This window comes from Mustela lutreola, chromosome 4 (assembly GCF_030435805.1).
Source record: "Mustela lutreola isolate mMusLut2 chromosome 4, mMusLut2.pri, whole genome shotgun sequence".
In the NCBI taxonomy this organism is placed as follows: Eukaryota; Metazoa; Chordata; class Mammalia; order Carnivora; family Mustelidae; genus Mustela; species Mustela lutreola.
This window is the reverse complement of record NC_081293.1, coordinates 200,603,534-200,621,095: the sequence shown is the minus strand read 5'-3', so window position 1 is coordinate 200,621,095 and position 17,562 is coordinate 200,603,534. Positions and strand designations below refer to the sequence as shown.

The following is a 17,562-nucleotide window of genomic DNA, read 5'->3' as shown; positions in this document are numbered from 1 at the left end:
CACAGGTCTGCTGTGGTCTCCGCCGAGGTCTCTGGTCTGCGCCCGCGCCCAGTGTGGCGGCCGCGCTTCCCTCCAGGATTAAGGCGCCTGCCAGGAGGCCTGAGGGCGAGCATGTGAGCGGAGTCGGGGAGGGCATTTCTCCGGCCCAGCCACGGGGAAAGGGACATTGTTGCACAGCCTGATGATCGTAAAGCAGATTCAGATGGAGTGAGTGGACCTGAGGCTACAGAAGAGACAGACGGACGGACAGCTTCCTGGGTCTTGTAATGAATCTGCAAACCTGGGCATGCACACATGCAGGATGGTCACTCCTGAGAGCCCAGGGCTGGCACGCTGGCTGCCGGAGACCCTTCCTTCGCCGCCGGGGTCCCCAGGAGTGCCTGCTGAATGGAGCGTGCCCCGAGCTCGGTGCCCACCTGAGCCCATGCCAGCCCTCACCTGCAGGGCATTCAGAGAAACATGGAGCTGTCGGAACAGCTCGGAATTACGGAAGAAATGAAAACTCTGGACCAGGGGGCCAGGCTGCTGTCAGCAGAGCCCCGGGGACCGGCAGGCCTGGCTCCTGTGTCTGGAACGCAAGCCCCGCCCTACCCCACTGCCTCGCTGGTGGTTGGACACACGAGCCTATGGGGACATCTCTTTGGATGCGTGACCTCGGAAGTGGGAAGGGGAGCCAAGCTGTTGAAGGGCCTGGTGATGCAGCCTCCATGAGTATTTCTTCCTTAAGATGCACCTGCGAGGGGCGGTCCCATGGCCTGGGGCAGCATGGAGCAGCCTGCCCTGTCTGTCCCAGCGTCCGGGAGGGGTGGAGGAGAGCGGGCTTGACGAGGCCAGAGGCTGAGTTGTCACTGCCACAGCCACACTGTGTCCGAGATGCCTAGCGAAGCCTGAATTCCAGAAAACAACAGATAGCTCCTTTGCTATAAGCGTGTTTATGAAATATTTGAAATATACTAAAAGTTATTCGTTGCCAGTAAATTGTGTATTTTGCCTCCTGGTGTCTCTGCTCAGTCTCGAGCCCCAGCGCGCCGTGGTTCCTGCGAGCTTCCCTGCGGAGGGACCCCGTTGGTACTGGCCAATCTGTGCGGTGGGTCCCTCTGCGCTGGCGATGGACCCACCACCTGGTCAGCCTTCGCGCGCTGCTGGGAGCTGGCCCGGGGCCCTGAGTGCCGCACATCTGCGAGTGCAGCTGCGTGTTCCATGGGGAGGCGGCTAGGTGCGGATCGCACAGTGGTGACCGAAGACGGAGCGTGTCGGGGACAGAAGTCGCACGCCTGTGCCGTCCTCTGCTGCCCACGGTGGACCCTGCAGCCGTGCTCACAGGGCACGTGGCTCTGCACGGTGAGAGCTCTCGAGGCAGCAGCCCCGTGCGTGTGTGGTCCGCGCTGAGCATGCAGGCGGGGGCCAGCGGACTCCCTTGGGTGCCGATGGACAGCAGGGCGTGGGGTTGGCCGGCTCTCCTTCTCCGCCCGCCCACATGGCTCCTGGGGCCGGAGGCCGGGCAGCAGGAAGCGGTGGTGCCCTGTGAGCATCCCCAGAGCCCACTGTCCCTGGGCTTGGAAGCCCCTTGCGGAAAGGTGCCCACTGCGGGGATTTCCCTCTCCCGAAAGACAGAGCGGCGTGAGCGCACGGGGGATGACCACATCTGCAAACAGGCGGTGGTTCTCAGGCGGTGCGTTGGTGTGGCCGCGTGGTGTGATGTGGGCCAGGAATGAAGAAAGAAAGGAAGCCCTGACCTTGATGCTTTCCCCAAATCCTGATGAGGGGCAGCTACGTGGGGGGCCTGTCAGATCCCAGTGGTTCCTGAAATCCCGTAGGAGGCAAGGCCCAGAGGTTTGGGCCCCTGGTCCAGCTCGTTTCCTCGACTCAAGTCCACCTTTGCCGGGGTGCGTGTCCACAGCCGTGGTCCCAGCGCTGCCGGTCTGTTCCCAGAGTCTGTTCCAGGCTCAGGGCACGTTTGCTGAAGCCCGTTCACTCGGAGCCGCCTGCTTCCTGGCGAGTCAGGGGAGGTGAGAGTGCTGTCCCCCGTACCTTCCTTGTCCACACTTCGTTCGAACTGACGGAGTCTATGGGTCACTTTCTGCTGAGGTAGAACGTTACTTCGTGCCTGCACAAAGCGCACCAGCATAGCGGGGACACAGTCCTTTGGCGTTGCCAGAAGACCCCTGGGCTGCCTTGCCTTCCAGGAGAGTTGTTCCGTATTTTCATGCTGTCCTGGAGGGCGCAGGAGAGGCGTGCCCTGTGCTGGGACGGTAAGACCTGGGCCTGGTCAGGTGGCAGCTGGTTGAAGAGCTCAAGCAGACGGGGAAGGGGGGCCAGGCTGTTCTGGGGACCTGGGATTTAGGTGTGCTGCTGTTCCGAGTTCCCTCCTCGACAGGGAAGCAGCGATTTCTTTGGACTCGCTGGTCATCAGCTTAGCAAGGTTGGAAATCCACAGGACCTGACCACGGATGCAGACCCAGCCCCAAGGTCTGATTCCGCTCCCCTCAGCAGGTTGATTTGAGCTGGGAAGGTCACCGTTCTGGGACACTCAGGAGGGTGAGTGGGAGCCATGACCTTGCGTCGGGCACCAGGTGGGCAGTACAGAGTGCATGCGAGACGCGGGAAGGAGCGGGGGTGTGGATGTCTGGCCGGCTTTGGGAGCAGGGCTGTGGGGCCAGCACAAGGTGAGGGTGACCCAGTGGATGTGGGGACCTGCTGTCTTCATTGATTGAGATAAAAAAAGTTACCTTGGAGAAGATACTTTCCAGAAGCTGAAAACAGCTCTTCTCTCTGCCCAACACATTATGTTCACCATTAGCTTCCGCAGGCCAGAAAGCTCGCATCGATCCTTGTTATCGATTTACAGAAACGCAAGTGGCCAGGGTGCACCTGGCATTTTAGAAGCCCGTGAAGAGCCGTGAGGAGGAGGCAGTGCGTTCCTGTCTGCCTCCCAGACAGTCGGTAGAAGGGAATCGTGATGTTGGGAGCTTCATGTCGTATGAGCAGTCAGCCTTATTAACGTCTCCCCTACTCATTTTGATGCAATGGGGTTTCTTTTTGAAATCCTGGTTTTAGTTTCCAGGGACGCCTGATTGGCCGCGCACAAACGCAAAGCGCGCAGTGTCAATGGTCTGTTTCCTTTTACAGTAAACACCTCGAAAGCCAGTGCGTCTGTCGGTGAAAACGGCTGCAGTCCTTTCGGCGGGTGTGTGGCCGGACTGAGCGTGCCGCCCGCGGAGTGCGCCCCGCTTCCGGGAAGGTGGCAGGGAGCGGGCGAAGGGGCAGGTGCCTGTGGTTCACGGCGGAAGATGGCTGGTCTGCGAAGTGAGCAGCAGGCACGTTCAAACTGGGCGACTTTTCTAAAATCCGTTAAAAATGCCAAGGGAGTGTTATACCGCAGCGCGGAGCCGTCCTCTGTTCCAAACTCACCGCGCTCTTTCAGGAGGAGGAGGGCTTGACGGCAACGGTCCTGTTACTGGGGAGCGGGTCAGGTCTGCCAACTCTCGGCAGACACTCCTCCACCTCTTGGAAAGACCCCAAGAATCACACTCGTGGGGAGACGAAGTGAAGCCTGGTCCTTCGGTTTGTTTGTTTACTCCGTGGATTGTTCCGGGATTTGATGTACGCGTGCCCGGTCTGTCTGGCAATCGTCACCTCACACAGTTACGCGGTTTTTCTCTCGTAATAGGACGTCTGAGATTTCCTTTCCTAGCACCTTCCAAGCACACGTGCCGGCATTGTGGGCCGGAGGCTCGGGGGACCTTGCGTCTGGAGCACAGGTAAGTTTCCCGTGTCGCTGTCCCGGTTGGGACAAGCCGGTAGAACCTGCATCCGAGAACAGCCGGGGAGACCTCGTGTGTTCGCGCCCGGCGTGGAGCTCGCCGCACGTTCCCGCGAGCAGTCTGGTCCGCGCAGGAGAGCCGGTGGCCGGGGTCGGGCGCGGGTTGGAGCCCCCAGCAGCGCGGTGAGCCCGCACCTGCTCCGCGTGTGTCGTCTGAAAGCTTCCTGCTTCCCTTCCTGGTTTCCCTTGGCTGCGTGGCAGGTGAGGATTCAAGCAGAGCTGGCCCTGCGCTCGGCTGCTTTCATCTCCGCAGACCAGCAGCGGGGCTTCGGCCTTGATCTGCCGCACTCCAGGTCCGCCTCTTAGAGGCCCTGGGTCACCCCCAGGCTTTTAAGGGTTTTGGGGGTTAAATTGATAATAAATTGAAGCTTTGTTGTTTGGCAGATTTTCCCCTTGTATTTGCTCTTCTTTCCTCAGTGGAGAGCCTGGGAGGCCCCATCCAGCTCCGTCCGCGTCTCAGATCTGCCGTGACAGCCCGTTGCCGGCTGGGACGGGCTTGGAGTCAGCGCTTTGGTGTGTTTCTCCTTCTCAGATAATGACCCCGAGTGCCAGCGTCTGCGTGTGGAGATGACCAGTGTGTAAAGTCTCGGGCACGTCCGTGCGGGGCCGGGCCTCCTCTGTGTCCCTCTGTGGGGACACCGGCCCGGCCCGGCCCGTCTGCTCGGCTCCCGTCTGGTGTGGACACACCCAGGAGGCTGTTGTTTTCTTCCGTGTGTTTGTGTCCCTGGAATTTCACTTTGTTCGAGGCAGAGCCGAGTGCATTCAGGGAGTGTCTGAGCGGCGGAGGCTGCCTGGTTCGGAAAGCACCGGCTCGGAGGGCGGAGCGGGCCCGATTGCAAAACCACTCAACCTGCGGACGGTCGGTTCCAGACACGCGCGTCTGGGCTGCAGGCCTACGAGGTCGGGTTTTGAGCTGCCTGTGGGAAGGGGCGGTTTACAGCCGCCGGCGATACAGCTCCCACACCGAGGACGAAATGACGTGGTGGGGACGGGCTGGCGGGGGCGGGGCCTCACCGGGCAGAGCCTCTCTTCTTCCTTTGATTCCAATCGGGCGCCAAGCTCGGGCGTGTGGAAGAGCCACGGAGGACGCGGGAAGGTTGTGTTGACTTTGTGCTCAGCCTTCACTCTGTTCCTTGGGCCAAGGTGACTGAGCTCTGCCTGTATGTGCCGAGACACCCCGCTCCCTCCGCTGGATTCTTTGTAAATAAGCCGCAGCTCCCGGTTCCCTGCCCCACTGCCTTGTCCTGGTTTCCTCCAGCACCGCAGTTCAGCCTGGTCGCAGCTCCTGGAAATAATATGAGAAAGTTATGCCGTTTCACTCCATCAGATTTAATAAGTTTGGATGCTTTCCAAATACGAGGCATTAATCACACTTAAGCCCAGGGCTTGAGAGTTCACCCACCCGGAGCACTCATGTCAGAGACATAAAACCATCTGCTTTAATGCCCGCAGATCTCTTTAAATTGAGCACTTGCCTTGTGTTAATAAAACTTGCTTTGCATTGAGGGGCTGGGGTGGCGACTGGGGGGGCGGATTTTTATATCATGTAAAGCATTTCGTGGCCAAATGTTCCCTTCCTGTTTTAAAGCCTTGCAGAATTACATGGGAAAAGAAAAGGAATTAGGTAAGCTCAGAATAAGGAAGCATTAGTCACACCTTGGCAGTGTGCAGAGCTTGGTTCCTGTCAGAGAGATGAAGAGGACCGTGGCCCTTCCAGTTGGACGGCTCTCCCGTTGTCATTCTTGTGCTCTGTTCCGGGCAGCGGTGCCGTCGGACGGTGGGGTCCGCCCGCGTGCCGGTCGCGGGTGCAGGGCTCCCCGCCCGCGCCGCCTGCCGCAGTGGGAGGGGCCGCAGGGAAGCTGGCGGACCAAACGCAGACGCGGGAACCCTGCTTTCCTCGCCGGTGTGGGTTTGCTGTGCTCCTTACCTTGGTTTTCCTCCGTCCTTGTAAACAGATCGCGTGCTGCCCCTTCTCCGCCCCTGGGAAGAGAATGCTTTCTGCTATGTCTGCCTTCGTTTAGGCATAGACGTCCTCCTGTGGTAGCAGAGTTACTCTGGTATGTAAGTGGGGGATGGAAGTCTCCGCTTGTTGGCATTTTACTAAGGAATCTGCCCCATCGCGGGAGAGATTTTCCCTGGGGGACCGAGGAAGCACAGGGCTCACCCTTTGCCCGGGCTGGCATGGGCGGTACTGGGGCTGAGTCTCAGGATGCTCTCCCTCTTCCATCCACAAAGCATGGTCGTGGCAGGTGGCCCGCCCGGCTTTTGGCCAAAGTACCTGTTGGCCCACACACATCCTGAAACCGCGTGCTTTGCACATAACCAGCCTAGGAAACCCCGAAATCAGGCACGCACAGACTCCGCTACAAGACAGTTGAAGCGCCAGGCGACGCAGGTGGGGTAAGTAATCGCAGAGCGCTGTGGCACCCGGGGACGTTGGAGCGGTTCTGAGAAGGGGCAGGCGAGGTTGCATGCGAGGTCGGCCCGCAGCGAGGAGCTGACGGTCCAGGGTGCTGCCCCTTCCTCTGGCCTCAGGCACCCTGCTCGGCCAGCTCCTGCCTGATTCTGCCACTAGAGGTTTTCTGGAAGCTTCATTTATTTCATTGGATGAAGACCACACGTCCGAGAAATTTTGATTTCTGTCGGCGAGCACAGTACACCACCCAGACTGAAACCCATCGAGAAGGAAGCAAGCCTCCAGGTTAAAGAGTTGTCGTGTGGGAGGGCCCATCCCTGACCCCCGGGAGGGCCCAGCCGCCGCAGAGCAGACAGCGTACCATCCATCTCCTGTCTCTCACCGACCGGGCTGAACAGCGTCTATCTTTATAAGATACGGCTAAGAAATGTAGGGGATTAATTTGCTTCCAACTATGCGGACATCTAAAATTCACACCAGCCTCGGTGTTCCCGTTCAGAGTTTAGAATATGTTTAACTGGGCTCATCTTTAGCTACGGGTCACGAATAGTCTACGTATGTTTGTTTGTACACAAATTCAGTATTTCTTCGGGGTACATATGCGATCAGCCTGCCGGCCTGGTTTCCGGGCTGATGGCGGTCAGTAGGGCTTATCTCTCACGAAGCTCGTAATCGGATGTGGCGGTCCTAACCCTTCCTGGAAACTATCCGAACCCTCATGATGTCCTACTGTGGAATATGCCACCCTGTACGACTCTCTGCTTTAGCGTTTACCAGGGAGCTCCCTGTCACGTGCCCGTTGTGGTCCAGGGGCTCCTGCAGGCGTCAGGGACGGAGCGGTGAGCAGACGCAGACCGGGTTCTTGCCCTCACAGGCCGTGCACTTGCCGGGAGGGAAGACGGACGCTGGGGATACAGGAGTCTGTGGATTTGCATTAATGGTGCGTGCAGAAGTGAAGGGCTGGGGGCAGGTGTGCAAGGATGTGGTCCGAGAAGCCCCCATGTGCAGCCCCTTGAGCAGAGACCTGAGTGAGTGAGCCGACATTGGCGGTGTCTAAGGGAAAGGTCGTTCTAGGACCAACCCCGGGGCAAAGACCTTGCAGTGAAAGTGTGCTGGAGTCTTCAGGGACTTGTTGCTCTCCCACAGCATACGTTGTCTGTTTAAGGATATTTTTAACTTCATCACAGTTTTCAAGTATAGCTAGATTGCTTTCCCAGCCAGATTTGTCATTGTTTGAGGACTGGAACCATATCTTAATGTGTCGTGTACTTCCATAATGGTCGGCCCATAACACATGCTCAACAAACACATTAAAGTTAATGGACTCGGGGAGGAAAATACTCACATTAACCGTTACGTGACAGACGTGTCGTCGGTACGGAATGTTTCTCAAGGAAAAGGAAAAGCTCCGTTGTCTCAACCGTTCTCGGTCAGTTTCCTGCTAAGATTTTAGAGGCTCGTTGGACCCCATGGAATAACTGAGCGCCGTCCCAGGAACTGGCCCAGTCCCGGGTGTTTGAGGAGACTTTTCCTTACTCTAGAATGTCTACCAGCACCAGCTTGTGTCCTCAGGTTGTGCAGGTTAGTGGAGTCGAGTGGGTGAGGACGGCTTCCCAGGGCAGCCTCGGGGCTCAGAGGAAGTGTTTGGGGGTTCGCTCTGAGTTCAGTCATCTGTAGAGGAGGCATAGTTCAGTTTGTACTGAGCTGGGCTCCGAAATTCATTCGCGTCATGGGTGAAGCAGAGTGAAGGCACTTCGTGGATATTTGGGGAGTTTGGCTTTAGAGGAGCCTGTGTGAAATCATTGGAAAGGCAAGAAATCCTCACATGACTATCCTAGCCCTGGTCTGTGTAGGAACAGACTGAGCATACCTGTGTGTTTCTCCATGTTACACACTTTTGATGGGTAGAGGGTGATTCTAGGAGGCAGTAAGTGCAAAGGTCCTGAGGCGCAAGGCTTCTCGGAATGATCCGTGAGCGAGGGTCAGAAGGTCATTGTACTGTGTGCGCGCCGCACATTGTCTGTACAAATCACAGCAGCTAGACCTCGATTGATGGGGGACCAGAACGGGCTTCATGTACCGGCTTCATGTTTCACGCTGGGTTGTGATGTCCCGAGACTGAAGGAGATAAGGAGGAGACAGATCGGAGGAGGAGTACGCAGAAAGGCAAGGAGCTCTGCTGACTCTGCAAGTTTCTCGAAGTGCAGCTCCCGAGATGAGGGCTTGGATGCAAGTGGGTTTTTTTTTTTTTTTTTTTTTTAAGATTTTATTTGACAGAGGAAGAGAGATCACAAGTAGACAGAGAGGTAGGCAGAGAGAGGAGGGGAAGCAGGCTCCCCCCGATGCGGGGCTTGATCTCAGGACCCTGGGATCATGACCTGAGCTGAAGGCAGAGGCCTAACCCACTGAGCCACCCAGGTGCCCCTGGATGCAAGTGGTTTATAGAGCCTCGCGAAGGAGGAGACCAGCAAGTTAGACAAACTCCATAATTTGCGGGCCCAGTGCTAAAGACAAACGCAGAATCCCTTGTTCAAAAGTGATGGAAAAATTCAAGACAACCACAGCGGAGCTTTAAGTCAAGCTTGATGGGGACCCACCGAGGGAAGGGCTCTGTGCGACCATGGGTGCCCTAGGAAGACCTGGGGCTTGCGTTTACCAGGAGGTGTTGGCTTGGGCTTCGTCCCCCCGGGGACCCCGGATGGGACCCAGCCCCGCCTGGTCCTCCCGAGGCCGGGGTGTTTATCCACGACTCCCCCATGGGGTGAGGCCCTTGCTGTGGCTTTGCCCCTCACCCTTCCGGCCTGTGCTGCACACAGGCGAGGTGCGCTCCGCAGAGGCGTGTCTCGAGACAGATGTGGGAGTGTGTCTGGTTTGTGGCTCATCTGCGATGATCTCCAGGGCAGGAGATCCCTGTGATCAGGCACCCAAAGCCTGCCTGCCGGGTTTTGCCCAGGACGCGCGATGGTGCAGAGACCATTCCTGCCTGTCTCCGGAGCGGTGCTCGTGCCCGGGTGTCGAGGGCACAGAAATGTGCTGCTGGAGGTGGAGCCTGACATGGGGGAGGGCGTGGTGCTGCTGAACGAAGCAAGGAAACCTCGGTCCGGTGCGGTGTGGCGAGAGCAAGCCCGCAAGCCTGAGAAGGACCCAGAGGGCTGCAGTGCGGGTCCCTCTGCGCAGCGCTCCGGGGAGAGCTAAAAATGCCCCCCACCTCACCCAGCACAGAGCCAGCGTGTGCCAGCGCTCCGCCAGCCTCTGCGAGATCCGGGCTCGGCTCTTCCTCGCGGGAGCGCCTCCCGCCTGCGCCTCTGTGCTTCCTCCCGTGGGGCTGTTCTCTCCAGCTGCCCCTGGGGCTGGGGACAGGCTCCACGCTTGCCTGCGCTCCGTCTCTGGGGCTCCCAGGCTCCCGTGTGCCGGGGCTGAGCTCTAGCCGTGGACCCGACCTACAGCTGCGAGCCCTTGTCCTTGAGGCGCGTCCGAGCGGCTGCGCCCCGGCCCTTGCGTTCTCCCTTCCACGCTTCCGGGCGCTCTTACAGAACCTCGTCTCCGGCCATCGGGTCCTTAAGGTCCCAACCCTATCGTGTGTTTTTCTCAGTATCACAATCCTTACACACACTTGCTACTCGCACACCCACTCGGTAGAGGCTTTCTGCGCACCTCTCGCGTGCAGGTGCGCTCTTGGCGCGGACGGACCCCCGCTCTCCTGGAGCTCACGCTCCGGCGGGGCCACAGAGCCAATGAACAGCAAACAGACAGTTGAAGGTGGGGAGCAGAGCTTGGAAGGAAGCGAGAGAGATGTTGCCGAGACAGAGTCAGGACTGGCTGAGGAGAGCCTCGGGGGGAGACAATATTTGGCAGCTGGGCAGAGTGATCGAGCTGCGGGGATGGAGCAGCATCTGCGGATCTGAAGGGATAAGACCAGCGTGTCTTGTGGTGTCAGGGAAGGAAAGGAAGCAGAATGACCCTGGTGTCTTGAGTCTGAGCCCCTGGGAGGGTTGTGGTTGTGGCTGGAGGTGGGGATATTGGGCGGCCATAAAGGGGTTGTGAGGGGCTCTCCTGGGGAGAAGGTGGGAACAGTTGATGGTGCCCTTGGTGGAATCCCTGGTAGGACTGAATAGTTCTGTAGGTTTAGTAAGTATTTTTAGGTCTGTCATCAATGACGCTCCAAATACAATTTTGGAAAAATGGAACATTTGCTTTGGGGAGAAATCATTCTCTGCCATCTCAGGCCAAATTCTATAGTAGGCAACAGTCAAGCTTTTCTGATGGCTAAAGGGTTAGGAAGAAGTCCCTGTTTTTCTTGGAGGCAACTGTGTGATTGGCATAGTGTGTGTTTGTGCGATTGATGGGAAAGTTACATATTGAAAGTTGCTCTGTTTTAAAATCTCATTTTATTATTTTTTATTTCATTTTTTCAAAGACTTTATTTATTTATTTGACAGAGATAGCACAAGTAGGCAGAGCAGCCGGTTGAGGGAGAGAGAGAAGCAGGTGGCCCGTGGAACAGGGAGCCCTACGTGGGACTTGAACCCAGGACCCTGGGGTCATGACCTGAGCTGAAGAGAGATGCTTAACTGATTGAGCCCCCCAGGCGCCCCTGAAAGTTGCTCTTTTAAAATGCAGCCCCAGCCATTGTGCAGAAGGGCCCACTGCTTTGCTTCCAGGGTAAAGTTAAACTGTTTTCACGAACCCAGTGAAATGGAGTGTTTCTTTGAAATAATTTACATACAAAGATACACTACAGCCTTAAAAAAGATACTCTTCTTTTTTTTCTTTAAGAGACAGTCTTCTTAGTCTTGGCCAGAATTTCCTAGTTAGCTGCTTAAATTCGGCAAGGATATGAAAACAGGACTGAGGAAAACAGGTGATAGCCCCCCCGCCCCCCCCCCCCCCCCCCCCCGCCAATAACCTAGAGCAAGGTCACCCTGACGGGACATGTGAGGAAATTGTGGAAGCCGTCTGAGACTTGCTCTTTGTCACATACAAAGACAGTTCTGGAAATTGTGCTGCCTCTGAAGAGTGGTTGGGCTTGGGAAGGCCAGGCGCACACTCAGGAGATGAGGCCTGCTCGGGCAGCTTGAAACGTGTCCCTTGAAGGTGGCACCATTGTGGCCCAGCGTCCCAAATACTGTTGGCCGCCTAGGCTCGTCTGTCCTTTAAAACCTGTCTTGGGTCATCTCTCTCTCTCTCTCAGACTGCTGTTCTGTTCTGATTCCTAGTGCTAATTATAAAACACCCATCCCTCCAACTAATAGGAAAAAAAAAAATAACCCGTCAAGAATCTTTTAAGACATTTCATAGAATTTATGTATCTACCATCAACCTTTGACTCCATAGACAGAAATTGTTAACTGGGCAATTTGAATGATCTTAATATTGATTTAAGCTTTGAAATGGTTTTTGAGACATTTTATCCTAATGCCATCCTGAGAACTGAGAGGGCAAAAATGATGTTCTAATTTATCAAATCTCCATTTTAAATGGTGTAAACTAATGTTGAGACCTAGCTCCTTAAATATTTGATGTGTACTCTAATATTTGTACACTTTTTTAGAGAGAAATTGAGTGTTTTTCCTGTATGCTAGTAATTAGCCTCTATATTCATGTTTCTCGAGTGGGATCAAGAAGCCTTTGATTTAGCAAATCAGGGTCAAGAATATCATCTAAATTGCAATTTTACCCAAACTCAAATAATCATTTTTGGTGGTTTTCCTTTGGCACTTAGATGGATATCTCAAATACCTCTATTAAAATCAGTAAAGGTGCTTATTCAGTGCGTTGATTCTGTGTGCAGTCTGTTGGCACATACAACACAAGAGGGACACTAAATGTTCGCACTTGAGTAGGTGGGGGTTTGGTAACAGCAGGAGAAAGAAATTAGATGTGGCTCATTGGACAGAACTCTATGGCCTCAGGAACCTCCTTATGCAGTCTCATAAGTCACGTAAGTCCAAGCAGCTCCTACTTGTCAGCTTCCTCCATTATGACCAAAGGAACAAGTTGGGTTCTTCTGCTTTTTCAGTAAGACAGTCTCTGCTCCCTGCATGGCCAAATAGTCCTCAGTCTCAGTAGCTTTCCCTGTGGAAGGCTTGGCTGGAATGATGATATGTAAAGCATGGTCATTCCTTTCCACTATTCCCCATTGCCAGCTCCATTTGTAAAGAGAGATAAGGCTATGAGACCTGTGCCATATCATCTGGACTTCTAGAGAAATAAAGATACATAGCCATGCTTCTATATTATGTCCATAAGGCCGATTAAGAAACAGTCATATGTAGCTCAAATGTGCTTTTAAAGAAAACTTCCGTTGATGGCGTAGTTCAGAATCACATTGCTCAGGACCAGGGAAAACTCTACGTTCACAAGAGCTGGTATATTTACTTCAGATAAGGGTGCTGTAAGCATTGCCTTGACTGCCAGGAAGTCTGTCTCTCTATCTGTCCATTGGTCCATCCATCCATCTAACCATCCAACCTTCGATCCATCCGTCCATCCATCCATCTGTCCGTCCATCCACCCAAGCCATCCATGCAGGTACATGGGTAGATGGTGACCACCCTTATACCTACTGCCAATCTTTACTTCCTGGCTTTCATCTTTTTCTCAGTGTTGATTGCTTTGGGTCTGTACCGTTGTCAGCCATGTGCAATCCCATTCGGACATGGCCTACGTGTGGAAGAGCCCACTAGTGCTAAGACTTTGTTTCCTGAAAACAAACTCTTAGACATGTGATTGCAGTGTTCGGGAATATGTTTATTAAATTAAACCGAAAAATTTCAAGTTTCCTTTACCAAATTTTCCACCAGAATTCTTTGCCTACTTATGCTCCTGTGTTCTACGAGCACTCCAATACTCTAAGCATTGTTTTCTTTTAAGTGTATGACTTCTTTCTGATTATAAGAACAATATATATTTATAAAAGAACCCATTTGCTCTCCCATCTTAATATCTCGAGGGGTCCGAGGCACAAAGCTGTTCAGCTCGTAGGACGGGGCAGATGGAAGCAGGTGGAGAAGGAGTGTCCTGCTCTGGGGGACTTGGGTCCATACACAGCTCTGAGGGCCGGTGGGCTTGCGGCTGTGCGTGAGCGCCCTGGATATGGAGGCTCCCGGATAAAGGGGCATTTTCATTTTCTGAATCTTTTTCTTCCCTCAGGCACAGCAGAGACCCTGAGTGTAAATAGCAGCCCAGATGGGTCCCACAACCACGGAACCGCTCTATCCAAGCCCCCGCGTGCATTCCTGCGCTCCCCTTGGCTTTCTCCAGATGCTGCCCAAGGGCGGTCCAGGTTCAAATGCAGCCCTGGGGACTGTGACTGTGGGCCCAGCGGCTGACCTGTGTGGACCCAGCAGCATCTTCATCGGGTCGGTGTGAAAAACACGCAGTCAGTAACGTGTTGCAGCGTCACGTCACTAAATGCCGAGGCCGAGGTTTTCGTCCGGCACGTAGCTGAGCTAGCCGCTGACGCTTGTGGGCTGAGGAGCGGGCGTGGTCCTGCCACGTCGATGGGGGTCTAGCATGACTCGCGGCACAAGTGCGTGGTTTTCAAGCACCTCGGTCACGTGCAAGCAAGTCGGAGGACCTATCGCACAGCGAGCCCCACACACTGGGGAGATTGGTGATGTGGGAGCTTCGTGTGGTTCGCGCAGTGGGGAAATCTGCTGGGAGGAAGTTCATGGAGATATAATTATGTGCATAAAAGAAGGGAGCCCCGTGTCCGTGCGATGGGGGCCTCTTCTGGCTTCGGTGGCGATTCTGCACGGCAAGACGAAGGTGATTCTGAATCCCCTCAGCCCGCGTGCCGTCCTTCACGTGGTGTTGTGCGTCTGTGTGTTTGTATGACAGAAGGTCACAGTATCCTGCTTGATCGGCCCGTGTCGTTTTACTCCTAAGGATGATTTACCGTGGCCTGGACATTTGCAGGTCTGGATCTGAGGCTCCGAGAAACACCTCGGTGCCTCAGCTCCGAGCCCACTGGCGGCTAAGGGTGAAGGCGCCCTCGCGGGCCGTCTGGCCTGTGGGATGGGGGCAAGGGGAGGTCCTGGGAGCACCGGGCGGGGGAGGGCCAGTGAGACTGTCTGGGCAGCCTCTCTGACTTGGTAATGGAGGACATAGAGGTCTTAGGCCATGAAACTTGTCCAACTTCATAAATCAACCAATTTTGTGACTTGAGCGTAGATATAATAACATATTGATGGCAGAAAGTTTTGAGATTGAACTGAAATGAGGTTTCTGGATTACCTGTGGACTTCAATTACCTGCTCCATCTCGCGCTCACCGTGGGACGGGCTCTCTGTGATTCTGGGTAATAACGATTCTTTTTGAGATAGGCTTGACCCAGAGAAAAATGACAGAATCGAGTGGCACAATAATGAATTTTATGTTTTTTATAGATCAAAATCTAATTTTAGATTTTGGTGTTACTATATAGCAACATGCTATTTCTAGCTCATTAGTATTGCATTTTTGCTCTAGTTTTAAACCTTAGTTTGGGGAAGAAATTTGATAAACTGGAAATTTTAGGCTTGAAAGGAAGAACGTGAGTGAGGCAGAGGAGTGGTTCATAGCTAGGAACTTCAGTTGCCTGAGGGGAGATCAGTGATGGAGAAGTAAATTCGCAAGTCCTTATTCATGTTACAACAGTAACTCTTGACTTTACTGAAGGGCGGTCTGTCTGTGCTTCCTAGACTGGGATCCCTTGTGTGTGGGTGCGCTTTAAGAAGACACAGGAGGTTGGAACCTACTAAGCCCCTCGAGTGCTTACTGTCGCCAGGCTGCCTCCCTCATCGCCCGTCGCCCAGCCTCCCAGGAGCTCTCAGTCTCCCTGATGGTCTTGAATGCACCGAATATATGCCTGCCTCGGGGCCTTTGCACTTGTCTCCTTATAGGCCTGGTCTTTTCTCATGTCCCTCGGGCATCTTCTTGTCCTAGAGCAGCTTAGCCCGCCACCCCCTCTCCATTCCACTGTGCGAGGTTCCTCCAGGCCCTCCTGTGTCCGTCGCTCAGAGAAGGGTGTTGCTCGAGCAGCTGTGTGAGCCCGAGACCCAGGACAGATCCTTGACTGTTTGGGTCGCTGATTTGCCTCTGAGTCCTCTTCACCTCATCCCCAAACACCCTGCGAGTCTGCCCTCGGCCGTGACCTGAGCTCTGAACACCCATGCTGGTTGGGTCCTAGTGGCTCTGCCCACTTCTGCTCTGAAAGGCCTTTGAATTGAGGCAACTTTGTTGTCCCACATGGCTGCCGCCTATCATTTCTGTCGTCACAGACTGTTCCTCGGTGCGAATGTGCCACCATTTGGGTCTCCACTCACCGCAGAGGACATCGGAGCTCTTTCTAGCCAACACTTTCCTAGACCTTTCTTCAGGCTCGTGTGTCTGCCTTCCTCGGGAACATACCCCACAAGTGGGGCTGTTGGATCGGGGGCCATCCGGACTGTCGGTGCCACTGAATAACAGCAAATTGCTTTCGAAGGGGTCGTGTCAGCTTGCGCTCTGTGACACCCTGGTTCACATAAACTCTGGGCTTTGGTGTGGTCAGGATTCTTGGTTTCTCTAACATCGTGGGTGTGGTGTGGTGGCTCGTGTGCTCCTGGTTTACATGGAGGTAATCGGTGGTGAGACTGAACGTCTTTCCGTATGTCACTGATTTCCTGTACGTACCTTCTACAGTTGGTAATGACCTTCCTTCTTCCTTTCCTGCTGACTTGAATGTATTTCACTTCCTTACATGCCGACTCCGCTCTCTGCCGCGGCATTGAGTCAGAGGGCGTCCGTGGTGGCCTGACCAGTCCCTGATCTCTAGGGAACGCTGCTTCCGGAGTCTTCCCATGAAGAAGGACGTTCACGGCAGGTGTTTTAGCCACAAGCTTGACGAGGTTAGAGACCTTTCTTTCTGTTCCTAGCTTGAATGAGGTTTGACCACGTGTCTGTCGAGACAGCTGTAGGATGTTCTGATAATGTGAGGAATGAAGTCGTGGATTTTTCGCTCTTGCATTTCTGGAACAACTGAGGCTTGGCCAGGACATGCCGCGTTTTCTTACTCACTGTCGGGCCTGGCTTACTAATATTTTATTTAGGATTTGGGTTCTGTGTTCATGAATGCGATCGGCCTGGTGTAAATTTGACATCTAGTTTATTGCGGCCTCCTATGGTGGGAGCAGCCTCTCTCTTCATCCCCTAGAAGGAGAGAATTGTGTGAGAATGGAACGGTCTGGGTCTTGAGAAGTTTCTAGAACTCACTTATGAAAACCTCTTGTTTTGTGCTTTTTCTCTGGGAAAATTCTTAACCACTGCTTTGGTTTCTTGAGAAATTCTATTTATTTTTGAGTTCTTGTAAGTTACAAAGAATTTATCTATTTGTCCAAGTTTTCGAGTTTTGGCATTAAGCTGTGTCATTAATTATATCTGGCATTACGTCTCTTTTTCGGGAGAAAAAAATTGCCAAATCGTGTCTTTGTCTTCTCTACCAGTTCACCCAGAAGTTTGCCTGTTAGTTTTTCTAGAGAAACACGTTTTAGCTGTGCTGGTGGTCATCAGACTGCTGGGGGCTCAAGACGGAGCACTGAGTTTGGGGCCGGAGCCCCTGAACAGTTGGGGAATTTATGGGGCCTGCTGGGTTTTCGTCTGGAGCAGAGAGAGGTTACCTGTGATGCTGTCCCTCCTTAAAGGGACGCTAGGAGGCCAAAATGAACGCGCTTCTGGTCACTTGTGCGTGCATCCGGCCCGTTCAGTGTGTGGTTTGTTGGGACCAACACCTGAGGTTTCCCAGAAGGAAGCGAGTGCTGCGTGGGCAGTAAGCGACGGTCCGTCCTCTGGGTGTGACTCCGTCTGGAAACAGGAGCGGGGTGGGCGGAGTTTATAGCGGCTCCCCCGCAGGAAATGTTCGATGACGTCAGGGAGGGGTCCTGGGGAGTCTAGTGCTGGTCTCCCGAGGCCGACCCTGGAGTTGACCACAGTCGTCCTCACACATACTCCTTTGAGGCAAGGCTTCAGCGGGTCCCACGTGCTCACACGGTGTTTTGTCCTGTCTGTCCCATCAGTTAAGTTACCTTCACTGTTTGCTCTGCCCTTCCTGTGTCCTGTCTGGTGCTTCCACGACGGCTGCGTCGGCGACCCCTCCTCAGGCCGGCACCGACAGCGTTTCAGGAGTCCGCAGTGATGGGCTACGGGGCACACGGGTGCGCAGTGGCAACGTCGGGCACCTGTTAGCGACACAGAGCCCAATTTTCTTTAAAAAGTTTCCTGTCATTGTTTCGCTCTGCGAGTTAGAGAGATTTGTAACCCCCCAACAAATCAGAGATCCCGAGTGCGGGGACAGCAGAGAACA

At 54.4% G+C, this 17,562-nt stretch overlaps 1 long non-coding RNA gene across 3 annotated transcripts in view; it reads left to right on the top strand.

Annotated features, from left to right (window-relative positions):
* Positions 1-17,562, top strand: part of LOC131829992 (uncharacterized) — a 138,818-nt gene that overhangs the window by 51,613 nt on the left and 69,643 nt on the right. For 2 of the 3 annotated variants that reach the window (XR_009353055.1, XR_009353057.1), the window contains exons 5-6: positions 3,671-5,880; positions 6,150-6,223. This is a non-coding gene — a long non-coding RNA (uncharacterized LOC131829992). The remainder of the gene's footprint in view (positions 1-3,670; positions 5,881-6,149; positions 6,224-17,562) is intronic. The other variant, XR_009353056.1, reaches the window with a different exon arrangement.